General features: G+C 33.2%; 1 protein-coding gene across 5 annotated transcripts in view; it reads right to left on the bottom strand.

Moving 5' to 3' along the window:
• Window positions 1-24,182, bottom strand: part of LOC125049434 (homeotic protein antennapedia) — a 151,166-nt gene that overhangs the window by 84,402 nt on the left and 42,582 nt on the right. For 4 of the 5 annotated variants that reach the window (XM_047648726.1, XM_047648724.1, XM_047648725.1 and 1 more), the window contains exon 2: window positions 5,278-5,322. The exons of the other annotated variant lie outside the window; for it this stretch is intronic. The gene's annotated coding sequence lies outside the window, so the exon portion shown is untranslated. The remainder of the gene's footprint in view (window positions 1-5,277; window positions 5,323-24,182) is intronic. 5 annotated transcript variants of the gene reach the window in all.

Below are 24,182 nucleotides of genomic sequence, written 5' to 3'. Positions count from 1 at the left end.
TGTGCCTTCAAGCACAAATTGACGTTATAAATGCGTGCGCAAAACATTTTTTCGGGCTATGAAAATTAATATATTATTCCTAATTTCAGTAGGTACGGAGACTCACCAACATAAAACTACTTTTTTTTACTATTATTGCGCACTCGCAAACCTTCTGGCATTGAGAGTATCCATGGGCCGCGGTATCACTTAACAGCAGATGAGCCTCCTGCCCGTTTGCCCCCTATTCTATAAAAAAAATCGACTTAAAGTCTTTCAAGAAAAGAGCGTACTTACACGAGCTTAATGCATTCGCGATACCATGGGCGGTATTGACATCAGGTGAGCCTTTTGCCCGTTTGCCCCTTATTCAATAAAAACGACGTCATCGCAGTGATTTGCAGCAGAAGAATAAGTTAAGAGTAAATACCATTTCTATCTTTGGGTTTAAACCCTACACAGACTCCTAACATAACGACGAAACCTTTACTTTCTAGGAGCACAATAGCTAGTGTGAATGTAGCACTCGCGTCTTACAATAATGGTATCGGTTATAATTTGCGTGCGATGGCCCGCCAGATAGTGCAAGCCGGCGACACATAAACGACAGGCCTCCCCAATCGGCGACGCGATCGGCGTGCGCAGACGCCGGACAATGCTATCGCCTCAACCATCACAGACATGCTCTCGCGCAGTTCGATTGGTGGGCCCTAGTGATTAGTATTTTCTATGTGGTTGGCTAATATCCAACGCAAAGTATTAAATATGCACTTTAAACTGAAGCTTTCCCGTAAGCTCAGGATCAATCATTATATTATAAACATAAACACACTAGCAGCTTGCTAAGCTGATGGGCGCGTATTTGCGGATTTGGAGAAATGATCCAACCTATTTTTAAGAGTTCAAAGAGGGTGCACTAATTACACTTTTCGGAATCCTATTGAATTTGGCCACTACTCGATTTGGGAGAAAGTTCTTTAGATAATTTGTATGGTATAGAGTGGTCTTCCGTTATAAAGAACTACCCCTCAAATGTTTACAAAAACAATTACTTTAGGAGTTTTGAGATTTATCTACTCAGAATTGTTGGAATCCATTTCTTACTAGACTAATTTTTAACCATTCAAATCACTATGTAGGTTTTCCGACACAGAAAATTTCCTCTGATTTGGTTCTAGTTCTTAATATTTAATTACAGACATAATGAGCTAAGTGTAATTATTGAATGAATGAGTAGTGTTGTCCTAGTGGCTTTAGCGTGCGTCTCTCATCCGTGAGGTCGTAGGTTGTGCACCAATGGACTTTCTGACTATGTGTGCATTTAATATTTGCTCGTACGGTGAAGGAAAACATCGAGAAGAAATAAGTGCCTTAGACCCAAGAAATGGACGGCGAGTGTCAGGCACAGGAGGCTGATCCCCTATTTGCCTATTAGGTTGACAAATGATCATGAAACTGATACATCTGAGGCCCAGACCTAAAAAGGTTGTAGAGCCAATTGTTGAGTTGTTAGGAATAAGCAATGATCGCTTTTAACATTAAAATATTCGAACAAATTTTAACACTTTAAGGCACTTTTTGTTCTTATATTTCGACGTTTCGTACGGTAATGATAAAATTAACTAACATAATGGGATTCGTTATATATTTTTTAGCTCATCAGTATGGTATATACGCTTGGCCCACCAGCATAGTGTATAAAATTCAATATACAACTGGCACGAACGTGTCTCGCAAATAGATTCGCGAGTGTTTGGCACCTGCACCACAATAAACATTCATGTATCTAGAGTAATCTTATACAGGAAATACCGATCTTTGTGGAAATTTAACAATTCTTTAAAAGCCGGCCTCAAGCCCTCCGATTACATGGGTATCACTTAACATAAGGTGAGCCTCCTGCCCGTTTGCCCCTTGTTTTATAAAAAATCGTGGAAATATCATTTATATTTTACGTCAGTAGTTTACGAGCCCTCTGGCATTGAGAGTGTCCATGGGTATCACTTAACATTAGGTGAGCCTCTTGCCCGTTTGCCCCGTGTTTTATAAGAAACGTGGAAATATTATTTATATTTTACGTCAGTAGTTTACGAGCCCTCTGGCATTGAGAGTGTCCATGGGTATCACTTAACATTAGGTGAGCCTCTTGCCCGTTTGCCCCGTGTTTTATAAGAAACGTGGAAATATTATTTATATTTTACGTCAGTTGTTTACCAGCCCTCTTGAATTGAGAGTGTCCATGGGTATCACTTAACATTAGGTGAGCCTCTTGCCCGTTTGCCCCGTGTTTTATAAGAAACGTGGAAATATTATTTATATTTTACGTCAGTTGTTTACCAGCCCTCTTGAATTGAGAGTGTCCATGGGTATCACTTCACATTAGGTGAGCTTACTGCCCGTTTCATATAAAAACGTGGAAATATCATTAATATTTTACGTCAGTTTGTTATAATTATTTAACTATATTAATCGGATTTTAACATCAACACATTTCGTAAATAAAACGCAAAAAACATCCCATAGGCAATAACGAACAGCCTTGGCTGTAAGCTATGAAATATTAAAGAAGTCCGCAGACGGTGCATGAAAGCTTTCGAACTCTGTTGAATTAACGAAACCTTTGCGCATATCGCGTGAAATGGGTCTGGAGAATGTAGGGTGAAAGGATATAGTCATTTGTCAAAAATCCTTTAAAAAAAAATTGTGTCCCTCTGTTTTCTATACAGATAAGAAAAACACTCCTGCCCTTAGAGCCTCTAGTCTATATAGTAAAGTGTTGCTATTTAAAATTGTGACTCTAGTTTTCTTTCTATTTTTAAAATGGAATTTAAATCGCTCCAGCCTCTAAAGTCTCTAGTCATTCTACTACAGTGTTGCTATTACTTAGTCTCCGTCATTTGTCTGACGACGAAAACGTTGTTGTTTTATTTTATTTTTGCTCTCAAACATCACACATGTTTAAATGAGGGCAATCAGATACTTATGAAAATATGTTTTTAAAGGATTATATACATTATATACGTGTGAAAATGACATTAGAACTTAAGAAGGCGCAGCACTAAACAGGTCCATGCAACTTCATCACAATCCGCAGACAACTCACGAGGAGACTCTTTGTATGCAAGAAGTCGTATGAAATACATATTAAAACCCATAGAGTGGTAAAAAACACAAATTTAACTATAAATTGCGCCCAAGCAAAATTATCTGAAACATTATTAGCTATGACGGTGATTATCAAATATTCTCTTGGTATAAGCTGAACGCAATAAACGGAGCCGCGACGTCAATAAAAGTCGTATTACAACTATACACACGTCGGTCCGCGACGCTGCGCAGACGCAGCAGGCTGTCTTCGGCTGATTTTGAATAGGAATTAGATATTGCTTAATATAAGCAGTAAGGTAGGCTTTATTAGGTACAAACAGACAAACAAATCTGATACATCTTAACTATGAATGCGCAGCGAATGGATTTTGTTTTTTTTTTAGTGCAATGAACTAAAATAACAATTCAAATAAAGAGCTCATTTGACGTTTGTTGTATAGATATTAAACTTAGACTATGTATTAATAAGTGCGTTAAATATACTCGTACAAAATTGTTACAGATATTTGCTTTTTTTTAGCTGCCAGCCCTTTTTGAAAATAGAATACTTATTCCGCTCCTAAAATCGTATAAGGTTCCTGGTTTCCAAATTCGAAATATCTACTAAGGTTTAATTTCTTTTTTTTTTGGAATAGATCTTATTTAGAATATGTAGAGTAAGCAAAACGCCACGTAACTTTCAAAGTGTCAATCTGAAATCGTGCACGGACGACAGCGTCTAACACGAAAGCCTACAAGTGTCTAATGATGCAATAATTTGCATAGAGGACCTCGGAAACCTCAACCTATTCTCACGTCCATCGCTTGCCTTATACAGGTGACTCTTGTTACGCAAAATCGTCAATACCAGTGCTTCAAAACTCAGGAATAACAAACGCAAGGGCTAGAATAACAGTAGATTAACTTTACCAAAAAATACGGTTTTAGGCTAAACAAATTCATTTGCGATTATTGAAATACCATAAAGTTTTAAGTTTTGTTATTAAAAACCAATAAATTTTGTTATTAAAGGAAAAACTTCGTTGGTATTATTTTAAGATCAGTATTCGTAAATCTACCGTAATTTTACAAATCTACTGTAATCCTCTTTTAAAAACAGTCAAACTAACATCGAAAACGAAGTGCCAACCGGCTATTGCTAATTACATACAATATCCGTTTTTAAATTGAATAATGATTTCCTTCTAAAGCATAGTAAATAAGATAGTAGCTATGTCACAATTGTATGCTTATAAACATTATTATATAGTCTGTTTATGAAGTAGGGATAATATTTTGCATGTCGTAAGAAAAAATTCAAAATTCGAATGCTAAGTAATAGTCATTTTACCAAATAAAGCTGCATAGTAACTCTTTATTTATGTTTTTGAAGTGAAAACTTCTTTAGCGGCGCTGAGCACTTTTTTGTATGGGTAAAAACTTTCAAACTCGCGTCAGGGTCACGTGATGCTGATCGAAAAAGCGTAAGATCGAGGGGAAGGGAGAGGAACTAGTATCTCCCACTCTTTCTACCGTGCCTGAGTGTGCTGCTCTGTTTAGGCGGCACAGGGCGCTTGCGCGAATGATCAATCATTAATTGAATTTTTAAATAATGAATTTGGTTTAACTATGTCAAATGATCGCAATTTTAGCACAACGAAATACAAAACTACTATTGATGCGGTCTTTATTAGACACTTAAATAGGTTCGAATCAAAACTGTTTGTTTCTTACTTCAGTTATCATAAACCAATTGTATCAGTTGTAAAAATTTGCGATGATGATTCTGATAATAACGATGGTGTATAAGTCGTCGAAGTTATGGATGGAAGTTGATTTTTCTGAGAGATAAAATTTAATGTAATATATAAGTAACGATATAATATTATAAATAACAACATATAAATTGTCATATTTGTGTACGATAGCGCAATAAATAAACATTGTATTCTACCTCATAAATGATAGTACTTTTATACTTATAATTAAACACAACGTTAATATTGAAGTTTTCACTTCTGCCGGCATTCCCGGAGTGCTACGTTTTTTTTTTTAACTTTACCAATAGAGTAGTTATTTTAAGTCACACGTAAGTTGTCTGAGCCAGAAATATTTCTGGTTGTAATTACTCTCTAAGGAGATAATTGACAAAGGCGATTTTAGTAACATAGGTATATTAATTAAACAAATTAAGGACTTATAAATTCTTACCATTAAATTTTATCTTGTCCTTAACGAACCGGGAAATTGGAGTACCTGTGGAAGAATATTACAAATTAATATTGCATAGATTACCTACAAATTACAATATATTAAGCTAGTGAAAGGACGTGACGATGGCCATCGAATTTCGGCAACAAATGTCAATATTACGTCATGTAGAATTCTTCACTTCCGCCGCCGAGATCATTAAGTTAAATACCAATTTCTAATAAAATACGAAGAAAAACCAAAGAAGATGTGAGAGAAATTATTTGAAGAGGCGGGAAGACTCTGATTTTGTTAAAGCAGTAATTTGAAATATTAAGTATTATTTGTTGTTTCAAATGTTAAATTTCAGCTTTTTTTCTATAAAATATTTTTGTCTATTAATGTTTTCTGTTTAGTATATATTTTTTATCTCTTTAATCTGTTTTGGCTTAGTGTTAGCTGTAAGATTACTTATAATTAAATAAATAAATAATTTCGATTGTATCGATTTGTACTAATAAACCATTACTGGAACAAAACAGCTAATCATTGAAAGATATATGTAATTAAAAAATATAAATTATGATATGTTACATTTAAAAACCACTGTGGTTTGTATTGTAACCATATCAATCTTATTTACGCGCGACAAATGCATATAAAAACAGTAGTTCAACTTACTTTTTACGTTGCTATCTAATAACTGACCGGGTAGTCCATTTATACACTGTATTCAGTTATTATAAAATATAATATAGGTAAGCACTTTTGATATAAGATTATAAGTGAATATTAAAACATTTAAATTGAATGTGAAATCAATTACGGTGCGGCCCACGAAGCCTGCACGGGCCGCTAAACCCCGGCGAACAATCTGACATTTATGAGTGCCATAAAAACGCTCAAGTAGTGACTTTTACTACTTGTTTAGTGAACATAAATGTCTTTGCTTGCCCGCGTTGAGCGTCCTCCGTATTTAAAAGCGCATTTTCGTGCAGTTCTGCTCTTTTTATTTACTGTTACAGTACTCCTATGCAACTATAGTTTGCTTACTTTTCAGCGATTTATGGGCGCCGTCTTTTGTCTTTATTTGCGAGTCTCTTGCCGGAATATTTAAATCTTTAATTATATTTTTTGTGTCTAATTGCTTAACGCAATAACTATATATTTGATTTACTCATATGCTCAGTAATTAATGCGTTAAAAAAAATCTTAATTAGTATTAAGCATCTGTCAAAAAAAATTATCAATTCTTATCTTCACTAAAAGGCCATTAACCGTTCCTAATTTAAATAATATACAATATCTCATTAACAACGTACTTGCAGAATGAGTGTCCATAGAGTATAATTTAACATTAGGTAAGTCTCCTAACCCCGTTTCTAAAAAAGTAAAATGTCGATTATAGGCTTTTCACCGGACAAATATCTCATAGCAAATTTTATCTGCACGGCGTTTCCGTACTACTGTTAGTCATAGTACTATAAAAATAAATTTTTATATTCAGCGTTCGTAAAGGCGTAGATGTCCTAGTGTCATGACCACCCAGGTGCACAAAAACATACGACATGCACTGAAGAATAGCAATGGACTGACTTTTAATTGCTTTTTGACCAATTAAGATTACAGCAGCGTACTTCGTGTATTGTGACATGAAAACTGAAGGGCTAGTTTATGATCATAAAAACGAGCCATTAAGTTTTGAACTTGAACTAATTTTGATGTTGTTTGATAAAGCTAATCAAGTGTTATTATTATTATAATAATAATACATAGTTCCTTAACCTAAGAAGAGGCAAACAAAGATCATTTTTATTATAATACTTTTTATTTAGCCTCTTCACAATATTCCATTTTACGGGTTTACATGCTGCAGGCAATTTAACCATCTTTGTGAGAGGCCGGTGCCTATAATAGGATTATTGAAGCCTTCCATTGCGGACAGAAAATATACAAAAACATAACTACATCCTACAACTAAACTAAATTAATAAACATAATAAGCACAAGGGTTTGTGTGTGTGTGTGAATTAAACGTGTGTTAAATAATTTAATTTAAAGTTAGTTTTTGAATATGGAATTGTTGATTTAGTTGTAGAGTGAATTAAGCAGATATAAAAGAAACTGTACACTATATACCTCCGTAGCTTAAACTCATTAGGTACTGTTCGGGTACTGATAAATAATTGTTTAGAGCTGGTTGGCACAAAAACAAAACGCCACGGCCCGAACGCTTGAAAATCACTGTTATTCATGTCAGTCTAAACGATTAAATCTAGTAATATAAAGGTAATCTAGGCTTATTCAATTGTTAAAGTATTTAAAGTCAACTATAAATGAAATAGATTTGGACTTTTTGGACTATGTGTGTCATATTTCCTGTTATATGAATATTTATCATAGATACCTTAAGCCTATACAATCCACTTGCTATGCTCCACAAGTCTTATTTATATCCCGTACCAAAAGAAAGTCCTGCATACCATACCATCCGTCCGTTGTTTTCGCTACAAATTAGACAATTAAGAGTCGATGTGTGACTCAAAATCTATTCAATTAAAGCCGAGTACGCATCGGTCACCTACCGCGTTGTATTTCAATATGTATGCAACGCGCAAAATGTGTAGCCATTTCGCATACCAATTGATCGGATATATTGATGAAAATACTCGTGTCGATCACGAATTATGGAGGTGTGACCAGGGATTGTAGTAATTGATACTATAAAGATAAGATCTATTGTTCTATTGAAATATTGATACATTTTTAATGTTATTCGAATTGTTAAATGTTACTGGACTGAGTTTTATGGCGTTTTACGTTCTGGAAAGAATCGATAAACGCAAGTATAGTATTGTCCTAGAGATAGCACTAACAAATACAGGTAAACTATTTGCAAAACAGAATGAAAATACTAAAAGAAACGATAGTGAAGAAGAGAAGAAGAAGAGTAAAGAACAACAGAGATCTCTGAAGCTGTAATGCGGACCAAGTTCGAACTGGTCATAGGATTTTTACCGATAGTGTCCGATAGTAGACGGTGATATCACTTAACATCAGGTGAACCTTCTGCCCGTTTGCCTCCTATTAGGTACATAAAAAAAGAGAGAAATGAAATGTGAGAAAATCGTACAGACATCGCGATTATGAATGAGAAAACACAAAAAGCTTACTTTCTCGTTCTCTCTTATTATATGTAACCAGATTACAAAAATACCTCAACGATTAACTATAAATACACAATTGTATTAAAATTTTAGCAATAAAGTAATTTATTCAATAAAGCAATGAGATATGGTGTTATTAAACATTATTATACATAATTTCTTAACTGCAATATTTACACGATAAACAATGTAAATTTTCTATGCTTTATGAGCTGTTACACCCTTTTAATGGAAGTTGATTGATTTTAGATAACATCTTAGTTTTTTACGCCTTCATTTGCTTTTGAATGCAGCCGCAACTCTAATTGTCGCAAAGTTTTCTAGTTATTTAGTTACTGGTTTTTAAATATTAAAAAAACAAATGAAAAATAGAATGCGTCGTTGATGACACTTGCACAGTGACATCTGCACATCACCGACAGAGTGTAATAATGTATTATTTATTATATAAATAATGTATAAGTTATGTTTTAAGAAGGTACTTTTATTTGCCCATACTATAATCAGAAACAGTGGCGCTACAACTTTTGTTTTCAGATTTCTGTATCTGTCTCAAGAGCCTTTTCATAATAGGCAAATAGGTGAACAGCCTTCTGACATAAACGTCAACTAATACTCACAAAGTTTTCTAGTTATATAATTACTGGTTTTTAAATAAAAAAAAACAAATGAAAATTTGAAAAAAGAATGCATCTTTGATGACACTTGCACAGTGTCATCTGCACATCACTGACACAGTGTATTAAAGAAACTGCCCCACCTAACACATCACTTCGTTGTTCTATAAAGAACAACTGGTAATCTTCTTATCAGAGATCTCTGAAGCTGTAATGCGGAGGCGGACTGAGTTCGAACTGGCCATAGGATTTTTACCGATAGGAGAAATTCTTAAATTGTGTGCTTATTGGAACGCATACAGCAGAACTGATAGTTTTTAGTACGTATAGTTTTTATAGCTATTTTTATTAGCTAATATTTCCTTGCCCCATAGTAAATTGTTTCTTTCATGGCACATCAACCACATTAAACATGCCACCATCATTCAAGGAGCGACGTAAAGTTAATAAATTTCTTTTTGTATCACTTAAAGGTCTCATTAAAAATGACTAATAATGGCAAAAACAATGACGCCCCAGGATCGGTTAAAGTAGACATAACCAGGTCGTTTAACCCGCATTACAATATAACAGGTGATTATCTTTATCAATGATTACTGTAGGGACCATAATTTTACTAAACGACTGGCTACTTACTTATTATTTACTACACTAAGCAAAAACTAGCATTTTAAAACTATTTAGAATAAGTATTTTTAATTATTTTCATACCTTATGATATTTAAATCCTTAATAACACGATATTGTTATAGGTAATTTCTCTTTTATTTATTTATTTATATTGATTTTTAAGTTTATTATTTCTTACAGGGTCAAAGGGGCGGGAGGCTAATCTAATTTTTAGGAATACAGCCGCCCATAGACATTACATTGCAAGAGGCCTCGCAAGTGCGTTGCATTGTAAAAATTGGTAGGTACGCTCTTTTGAAGGACTCTAAGTCGAATTGGTTCGGAAATACTTCAGGGGGCAGTTTTAGTGTTAGTTAGTGTGTAGTAAGTTTTTAGAAAGTACTGTTATTTGCATATACTATAAAAAAAAAACAGTGGCGCTATAGCTGTTGTTCTTGGTCAGATTTCTGTATCGGGATCGAGTGCCTTTTTTATAATAACAACACATTGTACATTTATGATTGTCAAAAAAAAGGTAAATGAAATGCTAGAAGCATTTAGTGCCACTTCTCAAATCAAGGGCGTAGAACGGAAGAGAAGAACTGGCAATAAACTCTCCGCCACTGTTTTTAATCGCCATTTTTTTTACACAATGTTTGTAAAGAGCTGCAACCATTACACCATGTTTCACATGACATCTTAAGTAATTAATAATAATAACAATAGGCAAGTAGGTGATCAGCCTTCTGACATAGACGTCCATTGATGCACAGACGGAGTTCGAATCGAAGACCAGGATTGAGAAACATGCTCGGGTCACTGGGCTAGCTATTGGTTTTGCTCAGTTAGTTGTTTTCCAAAAATAACTACTTTTATATTCTGTATTTAATATTTAAGAACAGAATCCCGTCCTTATTCAAAAACAACCAAGTTCCAAATTCAAAACCAGATCGAACCGGCGCAAACACAATCTGTCAATCAACTGTCAAGATTGATTTAAACGTTAATCAGCGAGTGTCGAAATTATTAATTACAGTGAGAGATGCGCGGATGCTCGTATATGCAGATTGTCGAGCTAACGAATGATTAACTATGTATGCACGAATTACAACGCTGATTTCAGCTGGAATTACACATGTTGCCGTTTATGTATATGAAAATATTGCTTTATGCGTAAGGCTTTAGGACTAACCAACATTATAAAATCTCTAGCCTCTGTTAAATGATTATTGATATTATAGTTATTTAGTGGTACAACTAAATGTAAAATAATAGTTTTATAACTTTAAAATTAATAACAAAAATTATGTTTATTTTAAAGGCTGCGTCAATAAAGTACAGAAGAAAATCTTGACATCTCAACTCTGAACGTCGTGGATTGGTTATATGTGAGCAATTATTACTTGTATAAAGTTGAATTAACTTATATAGAAAGAAAGAAAGGCACGAAACAAAAAACTTTGTAATACACAAATTCGTTCCACAACTGAGCGTTTCTTAAAGTAATTTTTGCCGCGCGCCACCACTATGTGGAAGTGGCTGCCCACTGAAGTATTTCTGAACCAATTCGATTTAGGGTCCTTCAAGAAAAGTGCGTGCCATTTCAGTTGAGCTTCCTGCAAGTTTGCCTCCTGTTACATAAAAAAATGGGTAGGTATTAAGTTAGAAAGTGCACTAGCTAGCATTCCCTGTGTCGTGGGTAGCTAGTCTCTTCCTTTTGACATGTTATCCCTGACAATAATTTCTACACGACACTTACATTTTATAATTAAACTATTATTACGCAATAAGAATATTTCCTGTTTCAGCATAGGACAGGTCGGAGAATAATATCTTAAAATATTGGATAGCGGCATTTCCTTAACATCAAAGGCATGTTTCAGAGACAAATACATCATAGTCTGACCTTTCAGTTTTTTTAAAAGAACAATGATCAATATATGATGTAATTATATAGGGCTGTAGTGCCACTGGACTTATTTATTCGTATAAGAATGGGGTTCGTTTTATCCTGTTCATAGATAAGTCAAATTACTAGAAAAACAATTGATAGACGAATGTTATGGTAGTCAAGAATTGATTGGAATTTAAATTCGAACACCTCCTATTATGGCAGACAAGGGATCGTAAAAGTATTATGGCTCTATTCTAACTTCATACCTACGTGATCTTGGATCAGTTGGTGAATTCTAATGTTGGTCTAGTCGGTGTGACACCGATATGCTTCCCGGAAGTTTTACGTTTAGAGGGTTTTTCCTTAATTGTTTATATTTTTATTGCCAATTACACTTTTCAAGCTACACTTCGATAGTCAATTATTATTAACGGGCAAATGACTTTTTTTATGTAACAGGAGGCTCACCTGATGTTAAGTGATAAGGACGCCCATGGACACACACATTGTCAGAAGACTCGCAAGTGAGATGCCTTTTAAGAATTGGTACGCTCTTTTCATGAAGGACCCTAAGTCGATTTGGGTCGGTAATACTTCAGTAAGCAGCTGGTGCCACATAGTGGTAGTGCGCGGCAAAAATTTCCTTAAAACGCTCAGTTGTGGAACGACGGACGTCGAGGTGATAGGTACGGATAGTATTTTATATCTGCCTTGACGTTCGATGATGAAACAACAGGTATTAGGCCGAACAACTCCTCTGACCAGCCTAGCTTTTAATACAAACAAATTAGGTATCCAACAGAAATAATCTTGTAGGCTATATTGTATAGTTGATACTGTATAATATTATAAAATACGCAACATAAAAGTTATTTTAGGTAATGTAGTAACAATCTTAGATCAATTCATTTTCAATCATTTGTAATCAAATATGATACACGAAGGAAGTTAAATAAAAATCCGGTAATCAATTTCTATGCATTTGAATTTTTACGAGCGATTGCATTTTAAGTTAGGACATAATTAAGTTAAAGATAGCCTATCAGCCTATTTCCATTCCTCCTCAAATCTTTACTGAACTTTTGATGAGGTCCTTGTTGTTGGCATTACGAATTAATTGATATGATTAAATAAAAAGTAATATAATTGATACCTGGGCAATGGTTACAGCTAGATAAGCACCTCGTAAAACAAAATCAAAAATAACGACGGACAGTTTCTTGCTCTCTATTCTAAGCCCTTGATTTCATTTGTATTTATGTATATGTAAATTTAGATTACAGCGTTCAGAAGTGTACATTATGTTATCAATATGATGAAATTATATTTAGATTTTATTTTTAACCAATGGGTACATACATCTAACAAATACTTCAAACCAAAACACAAACCAAGGCCGTACATCACGTTATATCCTGAAGGGCAAATGGTTCAGAAATGTTATGTGACACACTGACTTGTTGAGATGTTATTTATGTGCACCAAAAATAATATATTGATGACTTTCTGATTTGTTTTTTGTATTTTTCAGTATGGTATTGTCTGTACTGGGAAATATTGCTATAACAATTTTAAACTAATTAATTTTTATTGTAAATAATATTATAATAATTAGCTGTATAATAATGTAAAATAATTATACTATTGTATAATGGTAGATATAATCACTTTTAGGTTTTGTGTTTTATTTGCAAACGGGTAGGAGATGACTGATGATGTTAAGTGATACGGACGCCCATGGACACTCACATTGCCAGAAGGCTCGCAGGAGCGTTGTCGGCCTTTAAAGAACTAGTACGCTCTTTTCTTGACCTTAAGTCGTTCGAAAATACTTCAGTTCAATTTTAGATACCCAAATCCCGATCTTAATGGACTTTGCAGACTTATTAGACCAAACTAGGCCACATTTTATTCTGCGTTATTAAATATATATTGATGAAAATATGGAGGATAACTTAATACAGGAATGCACAAGAACATTATTACTATCGTTTCTAGATAATATTTTAGAATATCCGTGTTCTCTAGTACCTTTTCTGAATAACAGATGAGAACGTTTGAACTTCACGTTATAAAGGTCGAACAACTGTATTTATTAAAACCATGGAAAATATTTAGTTATAGCGGAAAATCACTTTTTGGTCCACAATTATACGAAGGCAGTATAATTCTAAGGCTTATTAGGAAAAAATATTCTAATTTACCACTGCAATCCTATTAGAATTTTTAATATGATTTTTTCAATATACTTATTTCTAAACTAACTGACTGAAGGTTTTGTGGTACGAATAAATACTTATGTAAGTCTACAGGACACCGTAACCTCCCATTGTGTTTAAGAGCATTTTCAAGTTAACAAACTAACAATTAGTAGTCCAAAATTGCAATCACAATTCCTTCATAGATTAGAACGTCGAGGGCGGCATATGTACAAGTGATTTTTCACGGCTACGGAACCCGTGTACAAAGGGCACGCAGCGGTGTTGCAATCACGATCGACAATCACGACCGTACCTCTGCTATTTATTTGCACCATCACCTTCAATTAATCCATTTAAAAATCGTTTTTACGCAATTAATCTTAAGGACGACTACGCCCGCAATAACATCTTTGTTAAGTTAGCAGTGCACGCGTATGAATTATTGCTTTAAAATCAACTCTATGCGCATAGAAATAGAGGTGAGAAGTGTTGCATTTATTAGTTGGTGTGCATTAAAATGTCTCTAGAGCGTGTCGCTACCCGTAAATGCATTAAGTTTGTTTTAGAGATAATAATCGTTGCGAATGCTTTGTTGTTTCAAAGATAGAGTTGTCGTCGGTGATTTATTTTTGGTCAACTCTTGTTGGACTTAATAGAGGTTAACGCAACGCGAATTATGCATAGGAATAATAGCTTTTGTATTGTTATTTCTTATAAGCACAAAGATTTGTTTGGTATTAAACTTTGATGTATTTTTCTAGCTATACCTACTAAATCATCAATGTATAAACGAGCCTCTTGTGCGTGAAGTTTAGTATTATTATGCACCCTTTGACAATTTTTCTCTTACATCCTATTTCTATAAAAGCTAAGCTTTGATCAGTATTTTAGAGATTGGCGTGTGCATACAGATATGCAAAAAAATATTTTAATACTTTTTCGCTTATAATACTTTTGAATACTTACCTACTAAGATATTTTTAAAGTTTGTACTTATTCATTTAAAATGCGTCATAGAGTCTTTACTCTAAAAAGCGCTGTATGAAGCGTAGGTATATTATATGCACAGTTGCAATGTACAATGTATGTTATTAAATTAACATCACTAGATTGTCAACAATATTTCTAAGAATATAAAGGTCTCTCACATTTCCTAGTAACATACCAAAACTAGTTATTTTAAATTCTTTATGTAAATACTGAAAACAGGTTTGGTTAGCAACAGAACCTTAAAATGTAAGATTTAAATAAAAAGATTTAGATCTGGTTTACCTTCGTTGTGTTTTCTGCAACAGTTATTAAAATAGCCTAACAATTTTTCCATATTTAAATAAAATATTTTTATCCATGTGTTGGCGGAGGAGCTGAAAATTAATTTATGAAATTATTTTTGAGTATTTCAATATGTAATTCAGTAAATTTTACCGTCAAATAAATTTCAAAAATATTCAACGGACTTAACGTTATTAAAATATGATTAACTTAGTTCACAACAATGATTTCTAATTCATAATTATCATCAGATAAAACACTTATAGTCTTTGCAGATGTTACATTATTTTTTCTTTAATCGCAAGGTGATACCTAAGGTACCGGTCTCTTCATGATGTTTTTCTTCACCGTACGAGTAATTGACAACCTATTTGTTTCCCAGAGGAGAAATCGCGCTCGTGACTGTTAAGTTATTCTCACTTCATACCTGTTACGTTTAGTAGAAATACTTTTAACCTGAATTTTTCTTATAAAACTTGTAATCACTGCGGGCAATAAGAGAAAAATTTCAACATAATCTGGTTTATTAAAATAATTTCGGTGAAGTGCGTGCGGTGCGTTCGGATACTGCCTTCAAACACGCAACGCTTCTATTTTTTCCTATTAACGCTTAAATGCTTGTTCTTTAATATATTAAGGATAAGATCTAAATTCGTCTAACACCTTTTAATAAATCTAATCAACATTTATACTTGTCCCATAACTAGTATATAACTTTGGTTAGGAAAGATTTAAATTATGTGTGTTGACATGCTTTATCCAATTACATATTTTGTAGAAGAACGTATCTGTATGTATTTGTATTTAATTGGATTCTTAATCATTAAGGTTACCTTTATTTAAATAATACACATTCTATTAAAGGACAAAAATAAATGTTAAAAAAGGATATTTTTAACCATTTTAAAGTTCTTAGGTTGATTTTTGTGATATTTCCTATCAATCTAATATTAAAATAACAAGACAAATATAATATGTATTTTTTAAATTAAAAACTTTTGGAATTTCGTACAAGGATCAAAATTAAATATTCTAATATCTATAAAGTATCTATTGTACAGCTGTACCCTACATCTTGTCGAGTCTCGGAGAGGAGGGGTTTGACATAGACAAATGACATTCTGCCAGCGCCCCTGGTGGCGGCGGGATGAGTTATTGCCACCAATCGAGAACGCTGTACAGGCGGCCATTTTTAATTTTTAGGGGTACGTACGTTACCCCTACAAGTATTGTTATTAGTTCCTTTATTCAACTTCGAGATAAAAGTAGCAATTTTTTTTAAAAGAATTAGGTTAAAGAAACTTTAGTCGTAGAGTTTAAAAGATATTGTGATTTTAATTACCTGCCCTTTTTAGCTAGTAAATTGTTTAATGCTTAAAATATTTCATTTAAATATAATTTTAATAATAAATAAATGTTAATGATTGTAAAATTGTAAATAAAAATCAGGTTATAAAAAATATTTTTATAACTTCATTTTTATTTATGATTTATTTATTAATGTAACTTATAAATAATAGTTTAAAACTTTGTAATATATGATCATAATAAATTCATTAAAATTTGATATTTATAAATTCTTAACTACAATAACTTATTACTTCAATGTAATATGTAAAAACTTAAAGTAATTTAAATAAGCGCCATCTAGCGTGGCAGAAACGAACTGCGTATAAACAAATGCTTAGTTAGTTAGTTAGCTTAGTAGAAGCGTGCGTCTATAATCGAAAAACTCGGACTGTTACAGTCAATAAAAATTTATCATTTCGAAGATCAATAATTCACATTTATACAAAAGCGTGGCAGTAATAAGTGCAATTATGAAACCTCACAGGAAGCGCATTGGGAAGTTATTTGAGTAAATGAAGAATCGATATGTTTCTAAATATATAATTTCAAAGGAATGATGATTAGATTTTTCATGCGTAATTTTTTGATCAATGCAATGGTACATATGTTATGTATTCTTGCAACATTGGAGCCCTGGGCGAAAGACTGGGAGTGAGAGTGGTGCAGTGCCAGAATCCTTCGGCTGTTAAAGTGCCTTTATCACTTTACCAGCCGATGGTGTTACCCAATACCCCGTTTTAACAACAACTAATATAGTGCCTATCAAACTGAAGACCACGGAACACACTGTCGTTGTACTGATCTCTTACTACAAGGAACCAAACCCAGCAGATATAGAACCATATCTAAAGCACGTAGGTTAATATGTAGTTGACACCATAATCTGTAATTGAGCAAATATTTTTTATCTGAATCTGCAAAAATATTGAACAGACTAGCCAAACTCCAGTAAAATCTTTACGCTAATATTCGAGTTGCCCATACGTCCGTTAAAAACAATTAATTAGCTAGCAGAAGCCACAATTTGTCTCTATCTACAGTATCATAAATATTTCTTGTGGCTTAGTGTTTATCTACACGAGTTATTGTACATTATGTGGGAACAATTACGCGACCATTTATCACCGAAGTCCTGTGGCAACCCTTTTGAATTACACCCTTTAAACGCCCCCCGCTGAACCCACTTCACACTTGATTAGCTGCCTTTACAAATTTTAAGTAACTTTATAAGGTAGCGTAATTTTACAATATAGTGTAAATTTAATATAAATGAGCATGTGTTGATTCAAAGTTGAAAAATAGGGCTCATTAATTTTGTAGGAAGCTACTATTGCATTTTTAAAGTCTTTAATAGCATACTTTGTATGTCTTGTGGGATAAATTACATTTAAATGAACATGTTTTATGTGTTGTTGCAATTATTTAAGTTTTTTTGTATTCCAATGTCTTGTAGTGTAAATTACATTTTTATTAATCACATTTATCTAGGCATGTTGACATTTTCTGTAAACAGTTCACTATTTGAATGCAAAAGGTATTCGTTTAAAATTGGGGATAGTATTTTTCGTAATGAATAGGGCGTTTATTACTTTATATAATATCAAAGGCCTAAAAAATTTACGAAGAACTATTAGCCTTGCTTGGTTTTCTTTTTTTTAATTATTTTGAAACGGGGGAAAAGAATTCGTATGAAAATAAAAATGTACCTTACTAATATCAATATTTGATAAAAATTATAGAGTGTAGAGTGAAATTTAAAAACCTTATATCTATATATTGTGTACACACTCACAAATTGAAGTCTGTTCTTTTCATTTCTACTCAAAAACTGAACTAATCGTATTGTTGAGCAGTCATTAATTAAAATAAATGAAACAGTATATTAAAGCAATTTTAAATGTACACACAATGTCATTAAAAATTGTTGGTTTAGGCGAACCTAATCAACTAGAATGTAAGCATTAAATTACTAAGCATCTTGGCAAGCGCGCCATTCACGGTGTAGCCAACATAAATAATTTTGGCAGGAACAAATGAGCTCATTAATGATTAACTGCTCTAATTCTCTGCGAGAATTTTGTCGCTTCATTTTTAAACGTTCACTATAAATCTAAACCATATTAATATTAAAATCATGATTTCCACGCCATCTAGTGAAAAATCTTGATGATTTTATCAACTACGTTTTATAATGCTCTCAAAGAATTGGAGTTCTATATTCGAACGAAACTATATGAAACTATATGAAAACGTTGACAAAATTTACCTACACAATGCCTATTTGCGTAGAAGCGTGTGTTAAGCGTACTTGATTAAAAACAAGTTTATAGATAAGACTTACCTACAGGAATATAATGTTGTAGAATATTCTATTCTGTTTTATACAAAAGATAAATTTATAGTATGGTTTAATTTTATTTTGATACAGCCTATGAAAAAGGTTACGCTAGGTTTAGGTTATCGATAGGTAGATAATATGATTAGGTCGGTATATTTAAAAAAAGACAAAGTTTGTTCTTACTATGTGCACCGACGTAAAGCCATATTCAACCATATATTATATTTGAGTTATCTAAGCCATATAATATATAATATCATGGTCAGGTGTTTCATAAGGGTGTCCACTCCAAAGGGTCGTTCGCAGTCAGAGGTTTTAGTGATTTATAGCACCCTTATTGATATCCTTTAATCTCGCAGTCAAGTGAGAAGGGATACTTTTTCAATCGATTTTTATAAACGACATAGAAAACGATCGTATTGCATTCGATTATTAATATTCTATTTATCCAGTGTGATTTATAATCTGTGAAACTATTTTGTCTACATGAAAAGTCAAATTTGAAATTTATGACCAATGACATTTACGCCTTTTATCTGTTGTTCCGAGCTTAAATCGTACTAGCTAGGAATGGATAAAATCGGTCCCTATTTAGCATCAGCACCGATATCACAATACCGGCTGCCAGCCGATTTAAATTTATTTCGGACGTCGGTAACTTCCAATTTAAACCTCTTAATCCTCTATGATGTATGTCGGTATTCGGCAGGATTAAAAGTTCCACGGAAAATAACCGGGAAAACCTTTTCCGGGGTCGAATTGACCCGGGCAAGAGCGGGATTAGGAGACCGGGATTGGATATACATAAATCTCATATAAGGCTTTAGGGAGGACGCAATTAAGCCTCTCCCGCATATGTCATTCTGTGACGAGCTCGGGTTCGGCGTTACTAATCGCACAATCCCGCGTGTATAAATACATAATTTCAATATTAAAATTCAGCGGCGGCTGCGAAGCGTTCACAATGGACGCTCACCGTGCATTGCGTCATAAATTATTCAATTTCATAGTAATAAAATACGCGTGACCGGGACTACGGCGTGAAAACTTTTCAGCAATTACGGGTTGAATATAACAAAAAGCTGTATCGATCGGACACGGCGCGGCGGGGTCTATGAGGCCCGTCCGACACTCGTAATTCATGCATCAGCTTGCGCGGAAGGGTTGGCCACGAGTGCAGCTCCGATGACTTATAGTTTGTATTAATACGCTCCAGCACACGAATCCGATCCGAGTGGGGTTAATTAATTTAGTCTGAAAAGGTACCAGATTTAATGGCACTCTTATCTGAGTAATTTAAGTGCACTTCATGCCATGCCCTCTGATGTTACATGAAATTAAGATAATTGTAACGTCGTAATTGAGCGACCGGAGTATATTACCCACCTACTATTGATTTATTGCGACTTGATTAATTTATCCGTATTAAACTTCATTTTTAATCTCATACTTGATTACTTAGTAGGTATAGAAGTTATGCGGTTGTAAACATTCCTCGCAATTTAAAACGTTAATACTGTATTATGATAAGAAATATGTGTATCGAGAGATAAATTAATTCTTTAACAACACATTAAGTATTTTTCTAATTACAAACGTCATATTTTATTAAAATACCATCAAGAACCGAAAGGTTAGTAGGGCTAAACAAATACGGCAAAGGCACTTTTTCCGTAAAACAAATTCACTTACAGTAATTACCTATTGTGAGTCCATCCCCACTTATGTAAAAGAGTAAAAACTATAGATGCGGCTACTCTACATAACCAACCCATAAATGACTGATTTATTGCAGTTTAATTACAGCAATTAGTTACGCCTCCGGTGTTATAATTCCCATTGACATGTTTTGAAGCAGCTGAGAGCATAGAGAAAAAACGTCTGCCCGCGTTACGTTGCATGCTGATTGATCATAATAAATATGGCGGAAAAAATGATCGATTAACACTTTATTCTAGTTGGATTACCGAGGTCTATTTATTCTTTAGATTATCTTAATAACAATAGTAATTTTTAATAATTGAATATGTTTACATTTTTCAATTAGGGCATAGTATTTTCGGGGTTTCCGTTTTAACTATAATATCTATTAACAAAAAGCTCACTCTACACTTCGTCATCCGGATGTGGAGATAGCAGCCATTAAAATTAGGGTTGGGCAAAGCTCGAGACTAGGGCAGGGCCCGGCGCGCCGCGGGACACAAAAAATAAAAAGAAAGCGATCCGAAGATATCTTTCATATCACAGAACGTTCATAAGAGAATAAAACTGCATATCTTCATAAATGTAAATTAAGTCTAAATTAAAAAGCAATTTGGTTATTAATTAGATTCGTGGTGGGCGTGGTCTAAGTAACGCAAGGGGCGATAGCTGTCAGTTCGAAGAGCAGCTGCACTAGTGATAAGTTCAGGTAGAATCGCTTGTATATTATCTGTGAATCTGTAGATACATATAGCAATAGACAATTTTTTTTAGTTAGTTCAACTAATGCTTAGCTTACCTGTTGCCTAACCCTAAATATTTTAGGAGATAATTATTGTCAATTAATAAAAATCAATGAAATCAATTAATAAGTACCTAATAAGACCTATAGAAACTATTATTATTTTTTATATTATTATCACAATATTAACGATTTTTTATTATAAAGTATTTTTGCATTTCTAGAAAGAGTTACAACAGCTTAACTCTCTTCAGCGACTACTCCGTTAATTGACATTAATTAGCTCCTAAATTCTACCTAATTAAATACCCAGAGTACTGTCAGTTTGATTTAGACATTGATTTCTAAATTTAACGGTTTCCCGAGGCCTCATTAGTAGATAAAGTCGTCGGGAAAAGCAAAATTTATATTAGATAAAACCATATATCACATCCTGCCTACTCAAACGTGCGACTGATTTTAATCTTTTTAAACACCACCTAATTCTTGTGCGCCTACGCACCTCTAAATTTGAATTTCGAAGCAAGAGGAACATGCTGGTGTATAAAAAACTATTGGCTTACGTAATTAGCATACGAAGCTCAGGTGTATTTGGTTTTTCCATTTGCGGTGACAAGGTGCGTTCTTTATGACAGTATTTGTGTTTTTCTATGCTTGCTCCGTCCACTATTTGGCAATATTTCCGTACACTTTATTGCTTGACTGGCTCATAAACTTGTCATAGAATCGCCGACCACGTAATCAGATGCTGTAATAGAGGTTAGAAGCCACAGTCGAGACGTATTATTCAAAGTTTTATCTCAATATATTAGAAATTCCTCAAACTATAGGTAGACAATGAATAACAGATATTTAATATCTTTATAGTGTAAAATTTGTATTCGAATAATAAAAACAACTAATAAATTGCATTGAATGAATATAAATGTCACCCGAGACATTATTACGGAGATGTCAACACTTTGGGAAATTATTCATTTTCTCATTCTTTCCATTACACGAAATGAAATACTTAAATTGTAATTTTATTGCCATTATTGAAATATGTGATATGAAAAATTACCTGCTATAAAATTATTATTATTACTTGTTTTTCATTCAAAAAAAGATTTTTTAATATAAAAAAGGAAATATTTACTGCGTAAGCTATTATAATATTTACCTAATACATATAGGTTTTAAACAAAACACTACCTCGTTTTAAAATACCTTCTTTTAAAACGAAGGCGGAAAACTAAATGATTATGAATTCTGCGACCGCTCCCAAGTCTCAACAAGGGGCATTTATCAATTTTAAATAAACCGATTATGCAAAATACGTTTTGTGCATTCTGATAAATAGTATCGGCGAATTTAGATGAGAATTAGAATATTATCGCGACCAAACGGCCCGTTTTATTATACTTATTTAAAGACTTATGATTTTTATATGAATGAATTTAAATTTAAATCACTAGAATGAATATTATAATAACATAAAAACATTTCGGTTTAGGTTCTTTAAATACGTTTTAGAAGTGTTAGTTATACGTCTTTTTCTGTTTTTTTTTAAATATTCTTTTAATTAAAATTATAAATATGTTATCGTGTTTATTATTATTAAGATAATATTTTCTATTTGATATCATTAGTAATTAAATTTTATATGTTTTTACCTCATAGGATGAGGGAGAGGATAGCCTGTCCTGGCTTCAACTAATAAATATAGCTCTCTTTGATAATAGGTATAGTATTCTAACGGCGAGAATTTTTGACAAATAATTTATAAAAGTGTAAAGAACACAAAGAAACAATAACGAAAGAGTACGTTACGTTTTTTGTTATTGATACTTTCTAAAAAATATAAAACTCAAAACGACTTGGGTGCTACAAAAGCCTGTTAAAACATTCTGTTGTTTTGATGTTGAACTATAGAATCTATAGATATCTAAAAAAATTAACAATAGAAAAATATCACAAGGCTTTATTGGAAGGCCAAATGAAAGAACTTTGTAAAAAAGTTGACACATTTTTAGAAACGTCAGGCACGCAATGCTCGGTCAGAGCGATCGTAAATTTTGTGTAGCGTCAGGATAAAAAACATTGTTGTTGAAAGTTTTAACTCTGATCCGGCATATTAAAAATATTAGCTTTTTTATTTGTGCTTGTGCTTTGTGCTTAGGGATAAACCTACTAAATGGTTTATTTATTCTACTCTTTAGGTAAATTATTAAATTTTCCAAAGCATTTAATGTATATTTCTTTTTTGTCGTGCATAAGTGTACATTGTGTTACCTATATGAATAAATGATTTTGATTTTAATTATACTAAACTGCAGCTTTAGGAGAGAAGAAAGAGAGAGAAGAGCAAAGAACGTAACATTTAGGTATTTTGGTTGATAATAATAATTTATCCATTAATATTATCAGTTTCATTCTTACTTACAAGACCACACTCAGCGGTATATTTATCTCTATCGCTAATACTATGGCCAAAACTACTCAAAACCCAGTTATGTAAATATTGCGATAAATTAGTCTTCCAAGTTCCATTCATATAGATGCTTCTAGAAGAACCGGTGTGTTCAAATAACAATACAATTTTCTCCATACACCCATACTGCATTTTTATTCAAAACTAAACGCTTCACTACGATACATTTTTAGATTGAACGAGAGATTTTCTTGATTCCTTTTACCAATCAGATGGGAGTTATTGCCTGCGGTTCCCCCTCTGTATATTTTTTCTACGGATAAATGTGAAGTAAGCTTTTCCTCCATAGCACGATAAGAATTTCATTTCCTCGCGACAAAAAGCTTTCCCTATCTCAGGATGTTCGACAAAAATAAGCTTAAAGCTACCCTGGTCTGTTCTAAGATATTTAGTTAAACAGGGTATATACAAATTCTCGGGTTAAGAAATTTGTCGTGTCATAGGCACTGGGTCCAGCAGAAAAAGCTGATTTCTGTTTATATTTCGCATTTCCACTGTAAAACCGAACCATCTTATATAAATTAAAGTTTGATAGTGTAATTTATCCACATTGATACTTAAA

Source organism: Pieris napi, chromosome 5 (assembly GCF_905475465.1).
Source record: "Pieris napi chromosome 5, ilPieNapi1.2, whole genome shotgun sequence".
Taxonomy (NCBI): Eukaryota; Metazoa; Arthropoda; class Insecta; order Lepidoptera; family Pieridae; genus Pieris; species Pieris napi.
The sequence above is the reverse complement of the archived record's forward strand: the minus strand, read 5'-3'. Positions and strand labels throughout refer to the sequence as shown.